The 22,215-nt window shown below is 45.1% G+C and overlaps 1 protein-coding gene across 1 annotated transcript in view; it reads left to right on the top strand.

Moving 5' to 3' along the window:
- Positions 1 to 22,215, top strand: part of FBXL17 (F-box and leucine rich repeat protein 17) — a 933,678-nt gene that overhangs the window by 537,346 nt on the left and 374,117 nt on the right. The gene's annotated exons all lie outside the window — the stretch shown is intronic.

The following is a 22,215-nucleotide window of genomic DNA, read 5'->3' as shown; positions in this document are numbered from 1 at the left end:
ACAAATCTGACCCCAAGTGACACTTTTGGGGACCAGTGACAATATTACAGTGATCAGAGCTAAACAAATGCGCTGATCAATGTATAAATAACCCTGGCATCGAAGGGGTTAACACTAGGTGGCGATCAATTGGTTAACTGTGTTTCCTCTGTGTGTTCTAACTGTGTGGGAGATGGGCTTTACTGGGACAACACAGAAATTGCTGGTCCTGATGACTAGCAAAAACTGAAAAGGTAGCCCCACCCCCCAGTATTGTGAGACTTTATGGGCAAACGTAAATGAACAGTAGGTTTTTTCTAAATAGTACATGTATTAATTCATTAAAAGCATCTGTGCAAACATTGTCATAATTGCATATAAGATGATACAGTATATACATGGCGTAATGATTGCTTCTCGTTAAGCCCAACATGTTTTGGAAAATGGAAGTCTATCCCTTCTTCAGGGTAATTTGATCTGCATCAGGGTACAGGGGAACACCCTAGAGATGGATCACCCAAATTGTGGGGGAGGAACCACCAAGGCCTCAAATAATGTTCCTCACAAGGATCCAGAGGAATGCAGCCAGAAGAAGCCAGTGAGAAATATAAATGACCAGGAAAATAAAGAAACAACTTTGAACAAGGAAATGTGGGGTGGTGGATATGGACGTTGGTGTTAACCTCCACCTGTAAAAAACAGGCAGTGGTAGAGTAGTAAACAGGGAGGGATGATATTGTCCCATTTATGTAAACAATTTTAGGAACATATACATGCTTAGTACTATATATATATATATATATATATATATATATATATATATATATATATATATATATATATATATATATATAAATATATCCTAAGTAGATATGTATTAACCTTTGCCTGTTCTATTATAGAATGTTTTCCATTTTTGATCTTCTCCTCCAAATGTCCCTGAAGTAGGAACAGACTCCCATTCCCGAAACGCGTCATTTTTTTTTCCATTTTTTTTATTTCAATATTTTTTTCACAAAGATAATCATAATACATCTTTACAAATAAACCATCTTATGCATGCATTCTGCTTATTTTACCCTTAAAGCGGAGCTCCACCCTAAAGTGGAACTCCCGCTGATCGGAACCCTCCCCCCCTCCGGTGTCACATTTGACACCTTTCAGGGGGGAGGGGGTGCAGATACCTGTCTAAAGACAGGTATTTGCACCCACTTCCGGCCACACAGTCTCGGGCAGACTGGGGGCATGACGTCACCTTCCGTCGCCCCCCTCATTGTGTTCTGGGAACACTCGGCTCCCAGTATACAGCGGGAGCCAATTTGCAGACATAGCGCGACTCTCGCATGCGCCGTAGGGAACCGGGCAGTGAAGCCGGAGCGCTTCACTTCCTGGTTCCCTCACCGAGGATGGCGGGGGGGCAGCAGAGTCATGAGCGATCGCTTGTCCTCTGCTGTGGACGGCGCCGGACTCCAGGACAGGTAAGTGTCCTAATATTAAAAGTCAGCAGCTGCAGTATTTGTAGCTGCTGGCTTTTAATATTTTTTTTTCAGCGGAGCTCCGCTTTAAACACTTTTAATTTCTCCTATCCAGTATTTCTACTTTATCTTTAAACTTATGTTATTTTAATTATATCCTTATGATTTGACTATGTTTCTGACCCTTCCGCTACGTACTCCCCTCCCTCCAAAGTAGAAATAAACCAAAAGTGTCGGTTTAATCTTAGAATAGTTAAAAAAAATAAAATAAAATAAAAATTCTCCCCTCTCCTTCCCCTTCCTCTTCTTCCCCTCTCTCTCATTCCTTAGATCTTTCCTTCCTGTTGGTTCCTCCCTCCGCCCTCTCTTCTCCCCTCATCCCACCCGCTCCCTGTATGCGACGTAGGGAGTCCAGATCTGCCGATACTTGTCTTTCTGCTCTTTCATACTCATAGTAAGGTTTTCCATTAATTGAACTTCTGATATTTTTGCCATCCATTGTGCTTTGCTTGGAGAAACATTACTTTTCCAGAGAGCTGGAATACATGCTTTTGCGGAACGCGTCAGTTTAACGAGAAGCTATCAATACACCATTTATCGGCTCTATAAAAGCCTTGGAAAACTGTATCATCTTGTATATAATTATGGTGATGTTGGCACCAATGTTTTTAATATATTAATAAGTGTTGTACTTTTTATAAAAAAAAAAATGACTGTTCCTTTATATGTTTGCAAGTAATAATGTAAGTCCCACAGTACCAGGGGGTACCTTTTCAGTTTTTGCATACTATTGGGGATGTTGGCAATGAACTCTGTGTTTCTACCCCTTGTGGTTTAAACTCCTTAATATTCCTGATCACTAGGAACAGCAGATATCTGAGTTGTCCCCTGTCAGAGCCGGGATCTGTCTTGTTTACATAGGCAGATCCCCGTTCTTCCTCTCTTCACCGCAATCGCGGGTGGCTGGCAGACATCTAGTCTGCCGGATCTGCGAGTGACCTCCCTCGGTGGGCGCGCGCCCGCTGTATTTCATACACGGACTGATGTTCAAGTACGTTGGTTCAAGCAGCCGCGCCACCCTGCTGCTATATTGTGTGGTGGGCAGGTCGGCTTCAGAAAAGGTATGTATAGAGATTTCTTCTTTACAGGGCTAGATAGGTTAGTCTTAGATTGTGGATGCCAGTAGATTTAGCGATGTTAGTATTAAGGTAAACTTCTACTTTAAAGCAAGAAAGCAATCTGTGAGGTTGCAGACTCAACCGCTAAAATGTCTTACAATGTCTGTATGTGCATATTCTTGTGTGAGACAGTTGAGCAAAGACATTTGGAGGTGACAGTCCCTTGGACTATTCCACAGAGTTTGAAATCTTATCTTTTTTTTTTCACCTAAAATATAATGGAGTCAAAATGTCACTCTTCTATTCATCACTTTTACGTCTTCAATTTGGCTAATATGTATAAAAAGTTGCCCTGGATAGCATGCCACTTACCATTCCTCAAAGCTGTGAAATAGGCTTTGAAGCTGCACCTTCGGTGTTAATCACAGCCTTGGCACATTGATGTTCCTCAATGACAACACACACACATTCTAAATTCATGCTATTCATGAACTTTGCTATGAGCAGGAGGCACATAAAAGTATGTTAATGTGATGCCTAGTAGTGAGTAAAATAAAAAAAAAAGTAGCAAAACCAAGACCTAAGGTTTTGTCCTTCAAAAGCCTCTACTTTCCCAGACTTCCTTTTGACGTCTAAAGCATTTTATTCTGACGGAAGGTAGAACTGACACAGGATGGAATATGTATCAATCAATCAAAATTTTTTACAAAATTGTATGCAAAAGTTTTGGTGATTTGACAGCAGCAGAATACAGGTTTCAATTAAGTTAGGTTAAAAAATGTATTTATCGAAAGTCTTTTGTAGCAAAAAATCTGATCTTAAAAAGTTGTTTGAACAAGATGGAACATTAGAACTGTGGCTATAGGGATGTTCATTGCTTGTGAAGTATAAAAAACCCTCATTGACTATATACAGAGACACGTAATAATTATAGCTGTAATGTATAGCTCCCCAATAAGAATTACATGTATGTTAATAAGCTCCAAGCTATTAAGCATGAATTAATCACTGTCTATTTCTGAAAGCACAAATTTTGGCCATGATTATTGTATATAAAAAGTTAAGCCATTTTTTTTTAAATTAGATATAGCGTGGGGAAGAGATACACCCCAGTCTGGTTTTTACTGCTATCCTGTTCACCATTGAAGGAATGTTCCCTCATTTCCAGTCACCAGACAGGAAGTAATGAAAAAATCTGAAACAAGGATAAAAGCCAAATAGAAATGCTTTAGGGGTTCTAGCCTTCACCTATTCTGATAGAAAAACAGTATACGTGGTGTGATGGACTTTTTACCTATATGCTTCAGGTTAATCCTCCCTGCTTGTTTAAGGCTGTTAATTGTAGTTACTCTTCTGCAGCTAGCCCTGTTTCAAATGTTAATTGTTTTAGCCCTGTGTTTACTGGTTACTGTGATTAGATAAGTGGCTTGTGTTAATTATGCTGATTGCTTCATTGTGATAATTATCTCTCTATATGCGGTGCCGACTCGGCTAGCTACTGAGTAGTTCAAAGAAATATCTTTATTTCAAAGGAGCTGTATTGAAGACCCCCCACTGTGTGAGGGGGGGCGGAGATTTGTCATTGTAACAGTTGTAACCACATATAAGCTCTGGTTTCTTACCATTAAAACTCTGTGTTGTTCAAGCAGTAAGCTGGTCTCATGTGTGGCTTTCTGGGCGATTCCAGGGATATCCCTCCTCGTGGAATATTGGGGTGATTTTCGTTATGGGAAGAAGGGAACGTTGACGGGGATATCATACCGATACCGTCACAAATTGGTTGGCAGCAGCGGGATCTTCCCTTCTACTCTCCTTCACACCCGGATTCCAAGCAGACACTGGAAGAACTACTGGAAGAACTACTGGAAGGATTGCTAGCAACAAAACCAAGCGGGTCATCATAGCGGAATCAATGGAGATAGACCAGGAGGACGGGATTGCAGCAACGCCAGCAGTACAAGAGATGGATACACCAGTGATTCAGGAGGAGGAATCGCCAGCCAACAAGCTAATGAGAGAGAAGCTAGCGTGGTTCGGCCCGAACCCAACGACAGATGTGGTGCTGAAAGTGATGGACCTGTTAGCGGAGGAGGCTAAACAAATAAGGGACGCAGAACTACAGAAGGCTAAACAAATAAGGGACGCAGAACTACAGTTAAAACTGGCAGCAGTCCAACAAGCAGCCGCACCTTCTCCGAACAGTGAGTACAGCACAGCAGACGCAAGGAAGATTCCGTTTAGCGCTTTTAAAGCTTTTGATGAAAAGGACTGTGAAATTGATAACTACCTGGCGGATTTTGAGCGACAATGTAACCTGCACCGAATAGCTAGAAGAGAGTGGGTTGCAATATTGTCAGGCAAACTGTCAGGCAAAGCTTCTGATGCTTTCCGGACCGTGCCAGATCAGGATATCCATAGCTACGCCCGGGTTAAAGAAGTGCTCCTGGCTCGCTATGCAGTAACCCCAGAGTCCCACCGACAGAAGTTCAGGGACTCACGCAAAACCACGAAAGACTCTTACGCAGAATGGGCATGCCAGCTGTCCCTGTCGGCCTCTAACTGGGTTAACAGCAGCCAGGCCACCACCGCAGAGGACATTTTGCAACTAATGCTCCTGGAGCAATTTTACAATCACATCCAGACGGACGTCAAGGATTGGGTGAGAGATCGCAGGCCCATGACTCTACCAGAGGCCGCGAAGTTGGCGGATGAATATGCGGATACTCGCAAGACAAACCAGGTCACACCACGGGTACAACCCCCACAACCAACGGCGCCCTCACACCCACCAGCCGCTAGATACCAACCGCCTAACAGACCGATGACATATAGCCCTCGCTACCCACGCCAGGAGGACAACGAACAACGCTGCTTCCGGTGCAAACAGTTGGGTCACTTCAAGCAGAATTGCCCCATGAATGACAACACCAGGTCAAATTGGTCTCAACCTGGGTACCGCCCACCAGCAGCAGCCCATTGTGTAGACTCGGCTTGGGATCCCCAGGAGCTGGGTCAGGAAGAACCATTGGGCACCCCTTACGAAGCCCTCATGGTACAATCTGTTATTACGGACAACAGGGAACACCATTGTCAGCTGGTCATGGGCGACAGCCATGAGCCGGAGGGGCCTTGGAGGGAGCTGGGCAGAAAGAGGCACCGCCAGCTAACCTCCAAGAAGAAGAGGTCCTGGAAGTCATATAACCAGCGGACCTGGGAGGAGAAGAAGCGACTGGAGGAGAGGGAGTCACAGCGGGCATCCCAGATGCGGGCCGAGATGTTCGCCAAGGGCCCACCGGTGGCCCCTTACACCCCCACCCAGTTCCTGATGATGAAGGACCACGTGGAGAGCCTGCAGGACATGAGCAAGCAGGATCTGATCCGTGAGTACATGGAGCTGGAGGAGTGCATAAGCCGCATGGAGGAGGAGAACAACCACCTGAGGTCACAGCGGGCTGACCCCCCCAGGCTCCATGAACTGGAGATGGAGCTGGAGAAGCTCAAAGAGGAGAACCGGCGGCTGCGGAGGGAGCAGGGGGTGGCTGACCTTATGGGGCTCTGAGTCCCCTCTCCCCCCCCCCCCCGGACTCTGAGCACCAGTGCTACAGCACTTCAACAAATATAACTTTTTCTTTTTATGAATCTCCTGTGATTGTCACTTCAGAGCCATAACCTGCCCCTCCCATAGCGGGACACCTAGATGGCGGCGCACAGACCCATTCGCCATCTTCACACTGACTTCTGGTGACTCTGCAGATCGCACAAAGACTTGGGGACTGACCGGCGTGTGATCTGACGACCCGGTGGCATACCTGAGTCGGGAGCAGTTGTCAAGGGAGGTCAGTCATGCCAAACGGAGTTAACCTCGGACTAAAAGCTCTGAACCCGTCAACCCTACTGGACCAGGGAAGGTCCAACCGGGTTTGCCGGAGCAGGGAGAAGAAGGGGGGCCATTGTGATGGACTTTTTACCTATATGCTTCAGGTTAATCCTCCCTGCCTGTTTAAGGCTGTTAATTGTAGTTACTCTTCTGCAGCTAGCCCTGTTTCAAATGTTAATTGTTTTAGCCCTGTGTTTACTGGTTACTGTGATTAGATAAGTGGCTTGTGTTAATTATGCTGATTGCTTCATTGTGATAATTATCTCTCTATATGCGGTGCCGACTCGGCTAGCTACTGAGTAGTTCAAAGAAATATCTTTATTTCAAAGGAGCTGTATTGAAGACCCCCCACTGTGTGAGGGGGGGCGGAGATTTGTCATTGTAACAGTTGTAACCACATATAAGCTCTGGTTTCTTACCATTAAAACTCTGTGTTGTTCAAGCAGTAAGCTGGTCTCATGTGTGGCTTTCTGGGCGATTCCAGGGATATCCCTCCTCGTGGAATATTGGGGTGATTTTCGTTATGGGAAGAAGGGAACGTTGACGGGGATATCATACCGATACCGTCACACGTGGCGTAGGAGGTGGACTTTGGCATGGCCTCTGAGGAGGAGGACTAGCACAAATGGAGTTCACAAATCCACAAAGGCATCCTCAATGTTGCTCTGATTGAGACAGGATACACATTACATGTTAGATGGTACTTAGTGCCAGAGTACCTTTCCAAAATGTATCCGTGAGCTTCATTCTAGTGCTTTAGGGTTGTGGCCAGGTGAGCAAAACATTGCACATATGATGGACATGCCCCAAGATTTGCTGCTTTTGGATGAGGGTTCATTCATTCATATTTTCGGTCACAATGGTTAATGTTTTTAAGGATGTTGGGGTAGCTCTACTGAATAAACAAGTGGAAAATGATTAATTTTATTGTTCCTAGCAGCAAAAAAAAAGCCCTGTTATAGACATACCAATGATGAAACGCAAACTTTCTATAAAATATGGTCCCCCTGGCTTTCCTACTTGCAGGTCCCTAATACATACAGTAGGTGACCATGATATTGTGTCAATCTCGCTCTCTTTCCGCGAGATTGACCACCTACGAGCCCCGTCGCGGAAGCCAGCGCCGAGCCGGCTCGCCGCAATGGGAAAAAGCTGTCATAGAAGCGACAGGGATCCGACTTAGATTTCCACCAATTCTAGCCGCGGCATTTGGTATGAATCATGAGAGGGAACTCCAAGCCAAATTTTAAATTAAAAAACGGCATTGGTTTCCCCGCAGGGGCATACCCGACCCTTAGGTCTGGTATGGATTGTAAGGAGTAGCCCTACGCCAAAAAAACAGCATGGGGCTTCCCCCATAATCCATACCAGACCCATATACATGCATGCCGCCCACCCGGTCAGGAAAGGAGTGGGGACGAGTGAGCACCCCTCCTGAGCCGTACCAGGCCGCATGCCCTCAACATGGGGGGTGGGTGCTCTGGGGGAGGGAGGCACCCTGTGGCCTCATCACCTTAAAGTACCCTGTCCCCATGTTGATAAGGACAGGGCCTCTTCCCGACAACCCTGATCGTTGGTTGTCAGGGTCTGCGGGCGGGGTGCTTATCGGAAACTGGGAGCCTCCTTTAATAAGGGGGCCCCAGATACCGGCTCCCCACCCTAGGTGAATGAGTATGGGGGTACATTGTACCTCTACCCATTCACCTGGAGGAAAAGTGTCAATAAAATAAACACACAACACAGGGTTTTAAAATAATTTATTAGTCAGCTCTGGGGGTCTTCTCTGCTCTCCGGGGGGGTCTTCTTCCGTCTTCTCCGTTCTCCGCTGTCTAGGCGCTCCCCGGTTCTTCTCCCGCTCGCTCTCCGGTGCCTTCTTCGGGGCTGGCCTCCACTATCTTCTTTGTAGCTCTCTTACTAGTGGCGGCCAGCCGGTCTTCTTTGCCGCCTTCTGCCTTCCTCTTTTCTTCTTATGTTGACTCGACGCTTCCTCCTGCTGTAATGCCGGGTGTGCGAGGCAGCGATTTATATAGGCCTCTTATGACGTCACAGTCCCAGCATGCTACGTGGGTCCCGGAGCATGCTGGGACTGCGACGTCATAAGAGTCCTATATAAATCGCCGCCGCCCCTCACACCCGGTATTACAGGCATTACAAAATAGGGGACAGAATTGTTTTATTTTTATTTTTTTACTAGTAATGGCAGCGATCTGCGATTTTTATTGGGACGGCGATATTATGGTGGACACATCGGACACATTTTTGGCGCCATTCACATTTATACTGCGATCAGTGCTATAAATATGCACTAATTACTGTATAAATGTGACTGGCATTGAAGGGGTTAACACTAGGGGGTGAGGAAGGGGTTAAATATGTTCCCTATATAGTGTTCTAACTGTAGGTGGGGGGGGGGTGACTGGGGGGGGTTACCGATCTGTGTCCCTATGTCCAAGAGACACAGATTGGTCTCCTCTACATATGAGATCATCTCTCATTGGCCGCACAGATCGCACAGATCGGGAGCGCGTGCAGGGAATGCCAAAAGGGGCGGATGTCAATTAACGTCCAGTTGGATTTTCAGGTCCGCGCTGTAGCCGTCATTCGGCAATAGCGTGGGCCCCAGGTGGTTAAAGTTTGCTGCACACCATGTAGACACACTTGTGAAAAACTGGGAGTATAGTCTGATCAAATGAGGCCATATCTGAACTCTTTGGATGCCATAATACACACCATGTTTGGAGGTCAAATGACACTGCAAATCACCCCAAAAACACCATACCAACAGTACAGTTTGGGGGTGGGAACAACATGGTGGTGTGCTATTTTTCAGCTTACAATACTGGCAAACTTTATATCTTTGAAGGAAGGATGAATATACCAAGATGATGAAGATGGGACAAGGAAACTCTTGATCAGTTTCAGCCTAGGTTCACACTGCTGCGAATGAAAAATCGCGGCAAAATGCAAGATTTTACCGCGATTTCGCGGCCGCGATTTTGCCGCGATTTCGGCCGCAATTTAATGTAAATCGCGGCCCGAAATCGCAAAAAGTAGTACAGGAACTACTTTTTGAAATCGCAGATGCGGCGTCGCACTGATTAGGACAGTGCCATTGCCGACAATTGCCGCCGATTTGAGATGCGATTTGACATGTCAAATCGCATCTCAAATCGTTCCAAATCGTACCCAGTGTGAACCAGGGCTCAAAGAAAGAAAATAAAGTTGCTAGAATGGCCCAGCCAATCACCTGACTTGAATCCAATAGAAAATATATGGAAAGATCTAAAGATCAGTGTTCATAGAAGAGGCCCACAGAAACTTCAAGATTTGAAGACAGTGTGGAAGAATGGGCCAAATGCACACCTGAGCAATGCATGTGACTAGTTTCTCCATACAGGAGGCATCTTAAAGCTGTCATTGCCAGCATAGGATTTTGTACAACGTATTAAATACATTTCAGTTAGGGTGTTCAATACTTTTTCTTTGTGCCATTCCATTTTATTACACATAACGTTTAACTTATATTACAAAACTGTAACTGCCAGCCCTGCTTTTATGCAGCCATAACACACACTGTAAATATTTTTGAAAACGTAGCCTCTAAATACAGTTTTTCAGAGCTCTTTACGCGACTCCCTGTCACACCTCCTCCCCATCTACGGGTTACCACAAGAGGGGCTGAGCAACCAGCAGAGTGGCCCCTCCCTAGCCCGTACATCAGAGTAGGACATTGGCCAGGAGTCACGTGACCGGCCTGAAGATTGCTGAAAACCAGTATTTAGAGGCTTGGTTTTCCACAAATATTTACAGTGTGTGTTATGGCTGCATAAGAGGGGCTGGCAGTGACAGTTTTTAGAAGGGTTGCAAACCCTTTAAAACTAGCAAATAAAGTTTTGTGCTGCATATCATTAAAAATGCAAAACCATGTATTTTATTTAAGCATTGCATAGTAAGTGGTAACACATATAATAAAGTGTTACTAAAGTCAGATAGGAAAAAAATATAAGTTGAACTCAATAATGCTGCTGCACCACTTTTCTGAGGTACCCCCCTTGTTAATGTAGTGTGCCAAATTCATGTAGCATCTGCAACACATCTGGTTCTGACAGCGATTCATGCACCAAATTCAAGTAGTTCTAAAATGTGACAAAAAACACAAATAAAAAAATATGCCTACCAGATTTTGATGGAAGGCTAACCTTGTCATTCTGTTTCAGCAGAAAAGTGCATCTGCCCTTAAAAATCACTAAAGTTTATCAAAATAAAAAAGAAGATTGGTGTAATATATCCTCCACTGCAGGACTACAAGGAAGTGGAGACCAGCAGAAAGTATGTGAAAGTTTAGTGTGCAGTGACTGCAAGTGTTAAAGGGACATCTAGACAGGCCTTCTGATATTTTTAGTGGAGGTTTAGGGAAGGGCTGCTACAGGGATGTGGGGGTCATGTCTGCATTGTAGCATAAATGTACATTTATAAATGCTATAGAAACAAAATAATTTTAATGTGAATGGTCTTAATTTTATTTTTTTCTACAGAATTTGATGCTACTTTGGGTCAGACCCTCTGCTCTACATACTTGTTTTGCATTAGTAATTTAAAAAGTACAAATGTCCCTGGGTCAACATATCAGCCATAAAACTAGTATTTTTTTTTTTAGAAAGGGAGGTCAGCAATGGCATGTTTTTTTTACCTTAGTATAGCTTTCCAGTCAAATCTGTTGATGCATGTTGGTATATAGCCTTTCAGTGCTTAGTATTTGAAATTCTATTTCAAACTTTACTGAATGAATGGAGCACATTGTCTGCAGTCATATTTACTATCTTACTTCAAAGATCTACATTAACAAAAAAATATACTTTGGATCACACACAGTCTGGTTTGGTTTAAAGGTTTTATTTGTTATATCAAAATTGCCAACAAATGTGTAAAATGAGGAGCAGAACGTTTTGTCTTTACTCTCTTCACTCAGCTCAACTATGTTTTAATTTTTTAGTTGCTCTTGTGGTTTTATCTTCCAGTGTAGTAGCAGCCATTTAACAGGAATGTATATTTTAATCCGTTTTCTTATCAGTGTTTTAAGATAAACATACCACTCCAGTGCTCTGGTGTCTCAGAGCTCCCTCACTGGCCGCTGTCATCTTTTTAACTTATAAGGCCGCTCGCATCTTTAATTGGTTTTCTTCTGGGTTCAGCCTGTCTTGATTGGCTGTGTTGTGAAATTATGTCATTCCAGCAAATGTGTGGGGGTTAATCTCGACAAATGGTACTCTTATACAATGAGCTACATGTGCACCAATCAGCGTACAGTGCAGTCAAGCAAAAAAGAATTGAGAACTACAAGCCGGCTGCTGCAGTGGAAGACGAGACTTGTAGTTCATTCACTGAGCTCTGTGATTGAATGACGCAATTGTGCAGTCAGAACCTGGCACAGCTGCGCTGCTTTTATAATGTGACAATGGATGCTGGGAGAAGAACCCCCGTATGCTGTCACAGGGATGGGGTGAAATTCTGCATGAGCATTCTTTCCTTTGGTTTATACTGAGCCATGTGTAAAGGAGCGTCATACTTCATGCCAACACCTGATATCAGCAAATGAAGGGCTTGAATGATGTGTTTTTTTTTGTTTATACTTTTGAGACTTGGCAAGCTATCTGCTATGGATTTACTGCATTGAACAGAATGTTTGACTGGTAGCCATAAATTAAGACACTTTGGCCCAAATTCTCAAAGGGCTTACGACGGCGCAACGCCATGTACGCCGTCGTAAGTCCTAATCTGGGCCGTCGTATCTATGCGACTGATTCTTACAATCAGTTACGCATAGATATCCATTAGATCTGACAGGCGTAAGGCTCTTGCGCTGTCGGATCTTAAATGCATTTTTTTTTTTTGGCGCTAGGTGTTGCCTCCGTTGTTTTTCCACGTAGAGTATGCAAATTAGCTAGATACGCGAATTTCCGAACGTACGCGCGGTCGACGCAGTGAAGTTACGACGTTTACGTTAGGTTTGCGCGCCGTAAAGTTGCCCCTGCTATATGAGGGGCAACCAATGTTAAGTATGGCCGTCATTCCTGCATCGAAATTTGTAAATTTACGTCGTTTGCGTAAGTCGTCCGTAAATGGGGCTGGATACCATTTACGTTCACGTCGAAACCAATGTTTTCCTTGCGACGTCATTTGGAGCAATGCACCCTGGGATATTTTCCGGACGGCGAATGCGCAGTACGTTTGGCGCGGGAACGCGCTTAATTTAAATGCTCCACGCCCCCTACCTGGCTAATTTGAATTAGTCGGGCTTGCGCCAGGTGATTTACGCTACACCGCCGCAACCTTACAGGCAAGTTCTTTGTGAATAAAGCACTTGCCTGTAAAACTTGCGGCGGCGTAACGTAAATGAGATACGTTACGCCCGCTGAGTTTTATGCCCATCTACGAGAATATGGGCCTTTGAATTTTTTTTTTTACATTTCTCAGTAAAATAAGCCCCGATGTTGATTTAATGTTATATATTGTGTTATATAGTATATTATATTTAGATATTTACCTATTGCGTTGTTACTTTTCCCAGCTTTAAGAACAATTCACTCATCAGACAATAGAGTACAAACTCTATTGTCTGATGAGTGAATTGTTCTTAAAGCTTTAAGCACTCCCCTGCACCCCCATGCCACATTTGGCATGTACTTTTTTGGGGGGGGAGGAGTGGGTACCTAGTTTTGACATTTAACCGCTCATACTTTCGCTCGGACCACCTAGACAAAGTTCTCCTCCCCTCCCTCCCTGCAATCTTCTGGAACACGTCACAAGTCCCAGAAGATTGTCTGACTAAGGATTGCCCGACTTGCGCATGTGGAGTGTGCACACGGCTGTGAAGCCCCAAACTGTCAGTCGTAATGCTGGCTCCAAGGAGAGGGAGAGAACCAAGGGTTCGGGCGGCCACATCGTTGGATCGTGGGACAGGTGAGTGTTTGTTTATTAAAAGTCAGCAGCTACACTTTTTGTAGCTGCTGACTTTTAATACACACAAAAACTACTGGAACTTTGCTTTAAGTCTTTCACTTCAATATTTTTTTCTCTTTTTATTACATTTCTCCTGTTTAGTAATTATTTATACACAGACTCAGAAACCATGTGCTCAGCATTATTTTACTGGCAAAAAGTAAGTGAAACAGTCATTAACCTACTTGCCCTCTAGTGGCACGTTACATGAAAACATCCTATTTTACAGACATGAGGGACTGGAGTTGGGGGTTTTTACTTTAAGCTAGGATGTAAAATATTGTAAGCCATTCATTGAGCAGAGCTGAATGTCAGCCTTTCCCGGAGGAATCCTCTGTTTAGAGCAGGAAGGAACATTAGTCACAGGAGGAGCAGAAACAATCCTGTAGTATCAGAATCGGGACAGTTACAATCGCATGAAATTAGAGCAGCCTTATAAAACATATTGTGTACGATGGCTGTTTGCAGCCTTATAAAACAGTCTGTATAAAACTGCTTGCTTTACTAGGCCTTTCAAGTTTGTCAGTCCAAAACTTTTTTTTTTTTATTTGTCTATTTTGATACTGTGGGGGACGAATAAAACATTTGGTTTTATTGCACACTATTGGTCTTGGTAACCATTGTCTGTGGTACTGATGGGGAATCCCAAAATGTTTGTTGATACGGGAACAGAAGATGAGCAGGGTTCTTCCAACGGTTAAATCTATCCTGGGGTCGCCATCTCTTCACTATAGAGAGAGCTTTTCTTAATTCCTGTTCTGTATCTGGGGTGGTAAGTGAAGGGAAATTTTTAAATAGTTTTTTATTAAGTGTTATATAATACAATACAATAGATCAAAGGACAAAACCGCATTTGATTACTTAGAAAGACATAAAGCTATATTGGATATGCCACGCAGAACAGCGACATGCTATGTCATGAGAGTAATTGCAATCAAAGAGGTATAGTAATATTATAACAGCTTGCAACCCATGTTTCAATAGCTTGTCAAAGGATAAACATGTAAGCGAGAAAACAACCTTTCAAACAAATAGTGAACATTCATTAAATCTATGACCCCTGAGGGATTTGGAGCTATGCTTTATTTTTCCTGTGCCTTATGATGCGTTTTGCCACTATTCATACATTTGTCCTATTCATGTGAGGGAAATGGTCAATTCCCAAATGTAAAATTGCAAAGGGAGGAATTAGAGGTAGATAATTTTGATAATCGGTTTGTGGTTAGGTAATATGTTGTGTTCATTCCCAATAGTTGACACAATGTGACGTAGAATAGTTGTAACAAAGTTCTATAGCCCATTGAGGAGGGGAGTAAGAACTTTTAAGATCCTTTTCCTGTTTTGACTAATTGCTTTTTTTTGTAGGGTTTTGTAAAATCGGGAAAAACCTTTTTGAGTGTCATGGGAGGTAAAATTGTCCAGTTTGCCCATGAAATGGATACATGAGAAGTGAGACGTTTGGCTAGGAAGCTCAATACCCGGGTGTGATCAAAGAAGGATATTTTGGGTAGCCCATACACTGCCTCCATGGTTTTAGGGGTATTATTTTTGGTAAAGTCAATTTTATATCTGCCTTAACCCAGTGTTTAACAGAGAGATAGGGAATAAGAATCTCCAATGTTTCAATTGGAAAAAGGATATTGTGAATTTGGGGGTCTGATTGACGGATCAGTGTCCTCTAAGCTAATATAGAGACCTGTTTTGTCAATGGAAAATTATTTGTATAATGGTTTCCATGCTTCCACAAGCAAAACCCAGTGCATATTAGGCGAGCGGTTAAGAGTGGTTTTAATATCTATCCAGAATGTATCGGAGGTCTGAAATCAAACACCGCCCACCTGTCTATGTCTAATTAGGTGTTGGTAAGAGCAGCGAGCCCGCTTACCGTGGCAGACATCTGTTATGAGGGTCTTGTAATTAGCTTCCATTAATTTGACCATAGTGGGGGTCAGGCTTATGCCCAGATATGGAATACTACACCCAGGCATGAGGTAGTTACGTTTATAGGTATTTGCAAGTTTCTAGATGCGCACCCATATCCACCCTGTCCAAAATTAGGGATTTCATAAAGTTACCCATGTAGTATAATATAGAGCTAAAATTGATGAGGGTAAAGGGGAGTGACACAAGCATGTTGGTTAGTAGGAGTATCGCATCATCCACAAAGAGATTGATTACGCATGATCTATAGTGAAACCCGAAACCCATATATGTGCAGGTGGGATCAAATTGTTTCTGTGAAGGGTTAAATCATAGGAGTGAAAATAGAGGGGGAAAGGGAGCAACCCTTGTGAGTCCCATTAGAAATTCTGAAAGATTTATACAGTATGCCTGAGGTGTAAACATGGGCAGATGGGTCAGAGTATAATGCAAAAATTGCAGATAGGATCATACCCCAAAAAACAAATTTGGACAGGACTGCAGATGTGTACTCCCAGTGCACCCTGTCAAACTCATTCTCAGCATCAGAAAAGAGAAGGGAAGGCGTTTTTCTAGTTTCTGCATGGTGTATAATGTTGATTAAATGTCTAGTGGCATTGGAGGTTTACTTGCCCTTTGTGAAACCCAGGTTTTTTTTTTTTTCAATTACTTCATTAGATTTTTCTTTTCTTTTTTTTTTTGACAATAATTTTAGACAATAATCCATACAAAACAAGTTCAGGCGGAACAGGGATGCCACTATCGGCCCTGCTTATACAATTGCAAACAGTCTAAAATAATACTTACATTCCCCCAAGATCCCCACCCTACCCACCCTGGATCTCTCCAAATACCAGTCTTTCTTTCAATCCCGCCCTCTCCAACTCACTTCCCTACCCTTCCCTCTGCCATCCTTTCTGCACAGGCCCGGACTGGCACAAAAAATAGGCCCGGGCATTTTGGAATGAGCAGCCCATGACATCTTAACCGGCTTCTTCTCCACTTTTCATCCTGAGGGATCCCCCGGGAGAGGGGAGGGGGAAACCCTGCAAAGGTGCAGGGGGCAGGGGGGGGGCAGAGAGCACCGGGAAGAACCTTGAGAACATGGGGTGGGAGCACGGGGGAGAGGCAGAGAACACAGGGAGGAAGAGGAGAGCACAAGGGGGCTGGAGAGCATGGGGGCCTGGAGAGCACAGGGAGTGGGGGGTTGGAGAGCACAGGGGGAAGCAAAAACACAGGGTGGGGCAGAGAGTACAGGGAGGGCAGGAGAGCACGGGGTCGAAGAGCACATGGGGGAGGCGGAGATCATTGGGGGAGGCGAAGATCACTGGGGGGAGGCGAAGGGCACAGGGGGGGCAGCAGAGAGCACGGGAGGAGGTGGAGAGCACAGGGGGTAGGTGAAGATCAATGGGGGGCTGGAGAGTACTGGGGGAGAGGCGTAGGGCACAGGGGGGCAACATAGAGCATGGGAGGAGGTGGAGAGCACTGGGGGGCTAGAGAGCACTGGGGGAGAGGCAGAGGGTACAGGGGGCAGCGTAGAGCATGGGGGAAGTGGAGAGCACATGGGGGGCTAAAAAGCACTGGGGGAGAGGCAGAGGGCACAGGGGGCAGCATAGAGCATGGGGGGAGGTGGAGAGCACTGGGGTGGCTGGAAAGCACTGGGGGGGGGGGTTGGAGAGAATTAGGGGGAATTGAAAAGAGCACAGGGGGAGGTGGAGAGCACAGGGGAGAGGCAGAGGGCACAGGGGGCAGTGTAGAGCATGGGGGAGGTGGAGAGCACAGGGGGCAGTGAAAAGCACAGGGGGAGAGGCGGAGGGCACAGGGGGCAGCGTAGAGCATGGGGGAGGTGGAGAGCACAGGGGGAGAGGCGGAGGGCACAGGGGGCAGTGTAGAGCATGGGGGGAGGTGGAGAGCACAGGGGGAGAGGCGGAGGGCACAGGGGGCAGCGTAGAGCATGGGGGGAGGTGGAGAGCACAGGGGGAGAGACAGAGGGCACAGGGGGCAGCGTAGAGCATGGGGGGAGGTGGAGAGCACAGGGGGAGAGACGGAGGGCACAGGGGGCAGCGTAGAGCATGGGGGGAGGTGGAGAGCACAGGGGGAGAGGCGGAGGGCACAGGGGGCAGCGTAGAGCATGGGGGGAGGTGGAGAGCACAGGGGGAGAGACGGAGGGCACAGGGGAAGAGACGGAGGGCACAGGGGGAGGTGGAGAGCACAGGGGGAGAAATAAAGGGCACAGGGAGAGAGATGGAGAGCACAGGGGGAGAGGCGGAGGGCACAGGGGGCAGCGTAGAGCATGGGGGGAGGTGGAGAGCACAGGGGGAGAGACGGAGGGCACAGGGGGCAGCGTAGAGCATGGGGGGAGGTGGAGAGCACAGGGGGAGAGACGGAGGGCACAGGGGAAGAGACGGAGGGCACAGGGGGGAGGTGGAGAGCACAGGGGGAGAAATAAAGGGCACAGGGAGAGAGATGGAGGGCACAGGGGGGCAGCATAGAGCATGGGGGGAGGTGGAGAACACAGGACGGAGGTGGAGAGAAGGTGAGGCTGGAGAGCACTGGGGGGGGGCTAGAGAGCACTGGGGGGTGTTGGAGAGCAGTGGGGGGAGGTGAAGAGCACAGGGGGAAGTGTAGAGCATAGGGAGAGGCAGAGGGCACAGGGGGGAGGTGAAGAACACAGGAGGGAGGTGGAGAGCATGGGGGGAGGTGGAGAGCACTGTGGGAGGTAGAGACTAGAGAGCACTGTGGGGGGTAGAGACTAGAGAGCACTGGGGGGGCGGTAGAGACTAGAGAGCACTGGGGGGGGGGGGGGGCAGCAGAGATAAGCAGGATAGGAGGAGTGGTGCGGTGGCTGCATATAGAAGAATCATTCTCTCCATCTTCTTCCCGCAGTACCTGAATGCCTGCGAGAGGGAGAGGAGCAGAAGCAGGCATTCAGAGACCGTGGGGGGACGATGGAGAGAATTATTCTTCTATATGCAGCCACCGCACCGCTCCTCCTATTCAGGTTACAGGGGCTGCACTTACGTTTTTGCTGAGAGATCCCATCGGCAGAACACGTGCTGTAGAAGGCTCCTCTCCCTTCCTGGTCACGCCCCCCGGCACCAACGGCTGAACTTCATTGGCGGCCGTGGAGCGGTGTCTCCTCTAGTCCCTCCCCCTTCAGGAGCTGCTGATGCCGACGCCGAAGGCTGAGCCTGAGGCTGAACTGGCAGCCGGGCGGCCGCGGAAAGGTCGGAGGACCGGCGCGGGCTTAAAGAGCAGCCTGCCTTGGCCCCGCAAGTCAGAACAGTGGCCCGGCGGCCGCGGCCCACCGGGCGAATGCCCGGTTTGCCCTATGGCCAATCCGGGCCTGTTTCTGCATATCTCTGTGATTGCTTGTACCTTAGCCAGTCTTTTTTATCTCCTTACGAACCATTCTTCTCCTACTTTGCCACTGAACCTTAAGAACTCCATATTATAAGGTTTGTTGATTTTACATAGCCAGCTCCTCAGCGAAGGGCACTCAGGATCCTTCCACTGTCTGGGGATTACACTTTTTGCTGCATTTAGGAGATGGGGCAGCAATGTTTTCCTATATTGTTTGATGGACATACTGACCCCATGGAACAGAGAAACCCGTGGCTCCTCAGGTATTTTAGTGCCAGTAATTTCTTATATTATTGATAATACTTCTTTCCTGTATACTTTTATTTTAGAGCATGTCCACCATATGTGGAACATAGTGCCGATTTCCACGCATCCCCTCCAGCATAGTTTGGAGGCATCCCTTTGGTACCAGTGTAATTTATCAGGGGTTATGTACCACCATGCCAAACACTTGTAATTCATTTCTGTCGCACTACAATCTGGTGATGTAGCATGTGTCAACCGTAATATTTTACCGACATCTACTTCCTTGACTCATATTCCCATCTCTTCCTCCCATTTTTTTAATAAATGGAGAGGTCCCTGATATCTTTAATCCAAACAAAATTTTATAGATCCTCGAGATCCCTCTCCTCACGTCTGATACAGAGCACAGCCGCTCTAGTGGGAGCAGGCTGTCCTCCGACCTGATCGGTTGGGGGAGGGACTCCACAAAGTGTTTCAACTGTGCATACCTCCACCTGTTTACTACAATTACATCTTTTTTGTTATTCAGTTCCTGAAAAGTGCATATTTTGCCATTCGCTGTAATGTCTTTTAATTGTGTGTCTTTTTTTGCATAATCCAGTTCCCAAACAGGCTCTCTTTTCTTGGTGAAAAATGTGTCACATAATGGTATCATAGGGGAATTAAATCCCCATTTTTCCCTTTTGTGTACTGTGTCCCACATTGCCATTGCTATGCGTGTAATCGTGTGAGTGTGTTCATCTAAATCTCTTATATGTGTCGGGATCCATATCACTTTCCCTAAAGTAACCTTACTAATCTTGCTTTCCAGTTTAACACACCTTTTTCTTTCTTTATTTTTTTTTACCCATTTAACCACCCATGACATAAGAATAGCAGTGTAGTAAGTTTTTATATCCGGTAACTCCAAATCACCTTGTGCCTTATCTCTCGTTAATACCTCCAAACTTATACAGGGCTTTTTGTTCTACCAAATAAACCTACTCAGTAGCGTGTTTACTATTTTGAAATATCTTTCTGGGATTGAGATTGGTAACATTTGCATCTTATATAATATTTTAGGGAGGTTTATCATTTTGAAACAGTTTATCCTACCAATCCATGACCTTTGTCTAGAGGCGATTTTGTTTAAGTCAGTTTTGATGTCATTCAACAGAGGAATAAAATTCGGTTGATAAGTGGTCTCCAGTGAGCATGTTATTTTGACTCCTAAATACTTTAACTCTGTGTCCCTCCAGATGAATGGGAAGTCATGTTTAAATATTTGTTCCTCCTGTGGCTTCACGCTTATGTTGAGAATTTCAGATTTTAAGGGGTTCATTTTAAAATTTGCTACCTCACCATAGATTTTTAGAGTTTTCAGAAGGTTGGGAGGGTTTTGTGAAATCCGGTTTATTCAGTGTGGGGAGAATGTCTAGGACCTGTCTAACTAAAAGTTTGCTGTATATTTTAACATCCAAACTGAGTAGGGATATGGAGTGAAAATTTGTAGGGGTAATTGGTTCTTTGCCTGGTTTTGGGAGGGTGACAATATGGGCAACTAACATTTCTAGTGGGAAGGATGCAGCAGATTCTGCCGCACTAAACACTATTTGCAATTGAGGTGTAAAAGAAGATTTAAAGATCTTTATAGTACTCTTTTGTAATTCTGTCAGAGCCAGGAGACTTACCCTGGGGTAGGGAGTCAATGGTTTTCATTATTTTTAAAACAGTGAGTGGGGAATTCAATTGTTCAAGCTGGAGCTTAGTGTAAACAGAGCTCCACCCAAAAATGAAAGTTCTACTCCTCTTGAAGAGTTGTAACTTTTGAAGAGCAGGGGAGGGGAGAGGACACCCAATTTTGACATGAACTTGCTCCCACTGTCATTTTGACCACTTAGGCCATCAGAAACTGAAGTTTTCCTCTCTTGCAGTGTCCCTGGGCTGCTTGGAGTTAGCATCTGCTAGAGAAGCAGCTGGTGCAGAACAGTCAGTGATGCAATTTTGGTGTGGACTGGTGCACATGGCAGGGAAGAAACTGGATAATATCTTCACTGGGACTAATTCCTGTCAGCTGGCCGGAGAGCCGTGGATTGGCACTGGTGATGGTTGTCTAGAGGCTTCTGTGGATCTGGTGTTCCTTGGAAGCAGAGCAGAGCTCTGTATTGCAGCAATCTTATTGAGCACTCTCCACTCAATCCCCCCTGGAAATTTCTATATTTTGAGTTGGCACCAGAACAGGGAAAATCTTCCAATGGGGACATTTGGTCCATTGACAACTTTATTAGAGAATGTTCCTGACTTTGCAGAATTCTGCTCTTGTTTCCCCAGGAGGGGGGGGGGATAGACCACAATAAAAACAAAAAAAACTTGACCAGAGTTTTTCCTTGCTACTTTATACAAAACCAAAAAAGAGCTTTAGCTTTAGATACACTTTATTAATAAATATTTGCGCTGTCTTTTAGTCACTGAACACAATCTTTAAGTATCAGTAGATTGAAGGTAAAGTTATTGTTGCTTCACCTGGGATAGTGACTTAAACTATGAAAGTGGGTTAAGATGGATTCAGACTTAAAAGTTATGTTTCGGACAATAGTTTCTGAATAAGGTTTAGGCTCAGTGATTCAACCACCAGTGTAGTTAAATAATTAATGCATTACACATGTATGTAAACTCTAACAATTAAGTTCTCTTATTTGCTTCCTTTTCATCTGTTAAATATACCATTAAATGTATTTTGTTATACAGTATCTGTTCAAATGGTGCAAAACTTTTGATCACGCTAAATATCCAGTAGGCTTGAACATTCTTCTTTTTTCTGCAGTGTTATCTTGGACAGTGTTATTATTTCTGCCCAGTTCTCTTCTATGAACTAATGAACACTTTCTCCCTGTTTTATGGTAATGAGGGTGGGGTAGGTGTAGTCCAAGCACACTTATTTTCCTAGAGTTTCCTAATCTGAGGAAAATAAATTAAAATGTCAGTGAAACGTAAAAAAAATAATGCATTTATCACATCTATGGGCTAGTAGGTTGTAATATATAAAATTGTTGTTCTTGGGTTTGAATACACTTTACAGGTAAAGGGGAAGCCAACACAAGTTAAAATGTTTTTACAGTTGGATGCACTGTAAAACATCAAATGACAGATCTGATTGGGCTGAAGTTATTTCTAATCTCTGAATTTCAGGTAGTGAAAATATATGTCACTGTTATACAAGCAGGCTAGCTCATGTTATTTATTCAATGTTTTCATGAAT

This window comes from Rana temporaria, chromosome 1 (genome assembly GCF_905171775.1).
Source record: "Rana temporaria chromosome 1, aRanTem1.1, whole genome shotgun sequence".
Taxonomy (NCBI): domain Eukaryota; kingdom Metazoa; phylum Chordata; class Amphibia; order Anura; family Ranidae; genus Rana; species Rana temporaria.
Note: the sequence above shows the minus strand (reverse complement) of the source record. Positions and strands in the feature narration are given on the sequence as shown.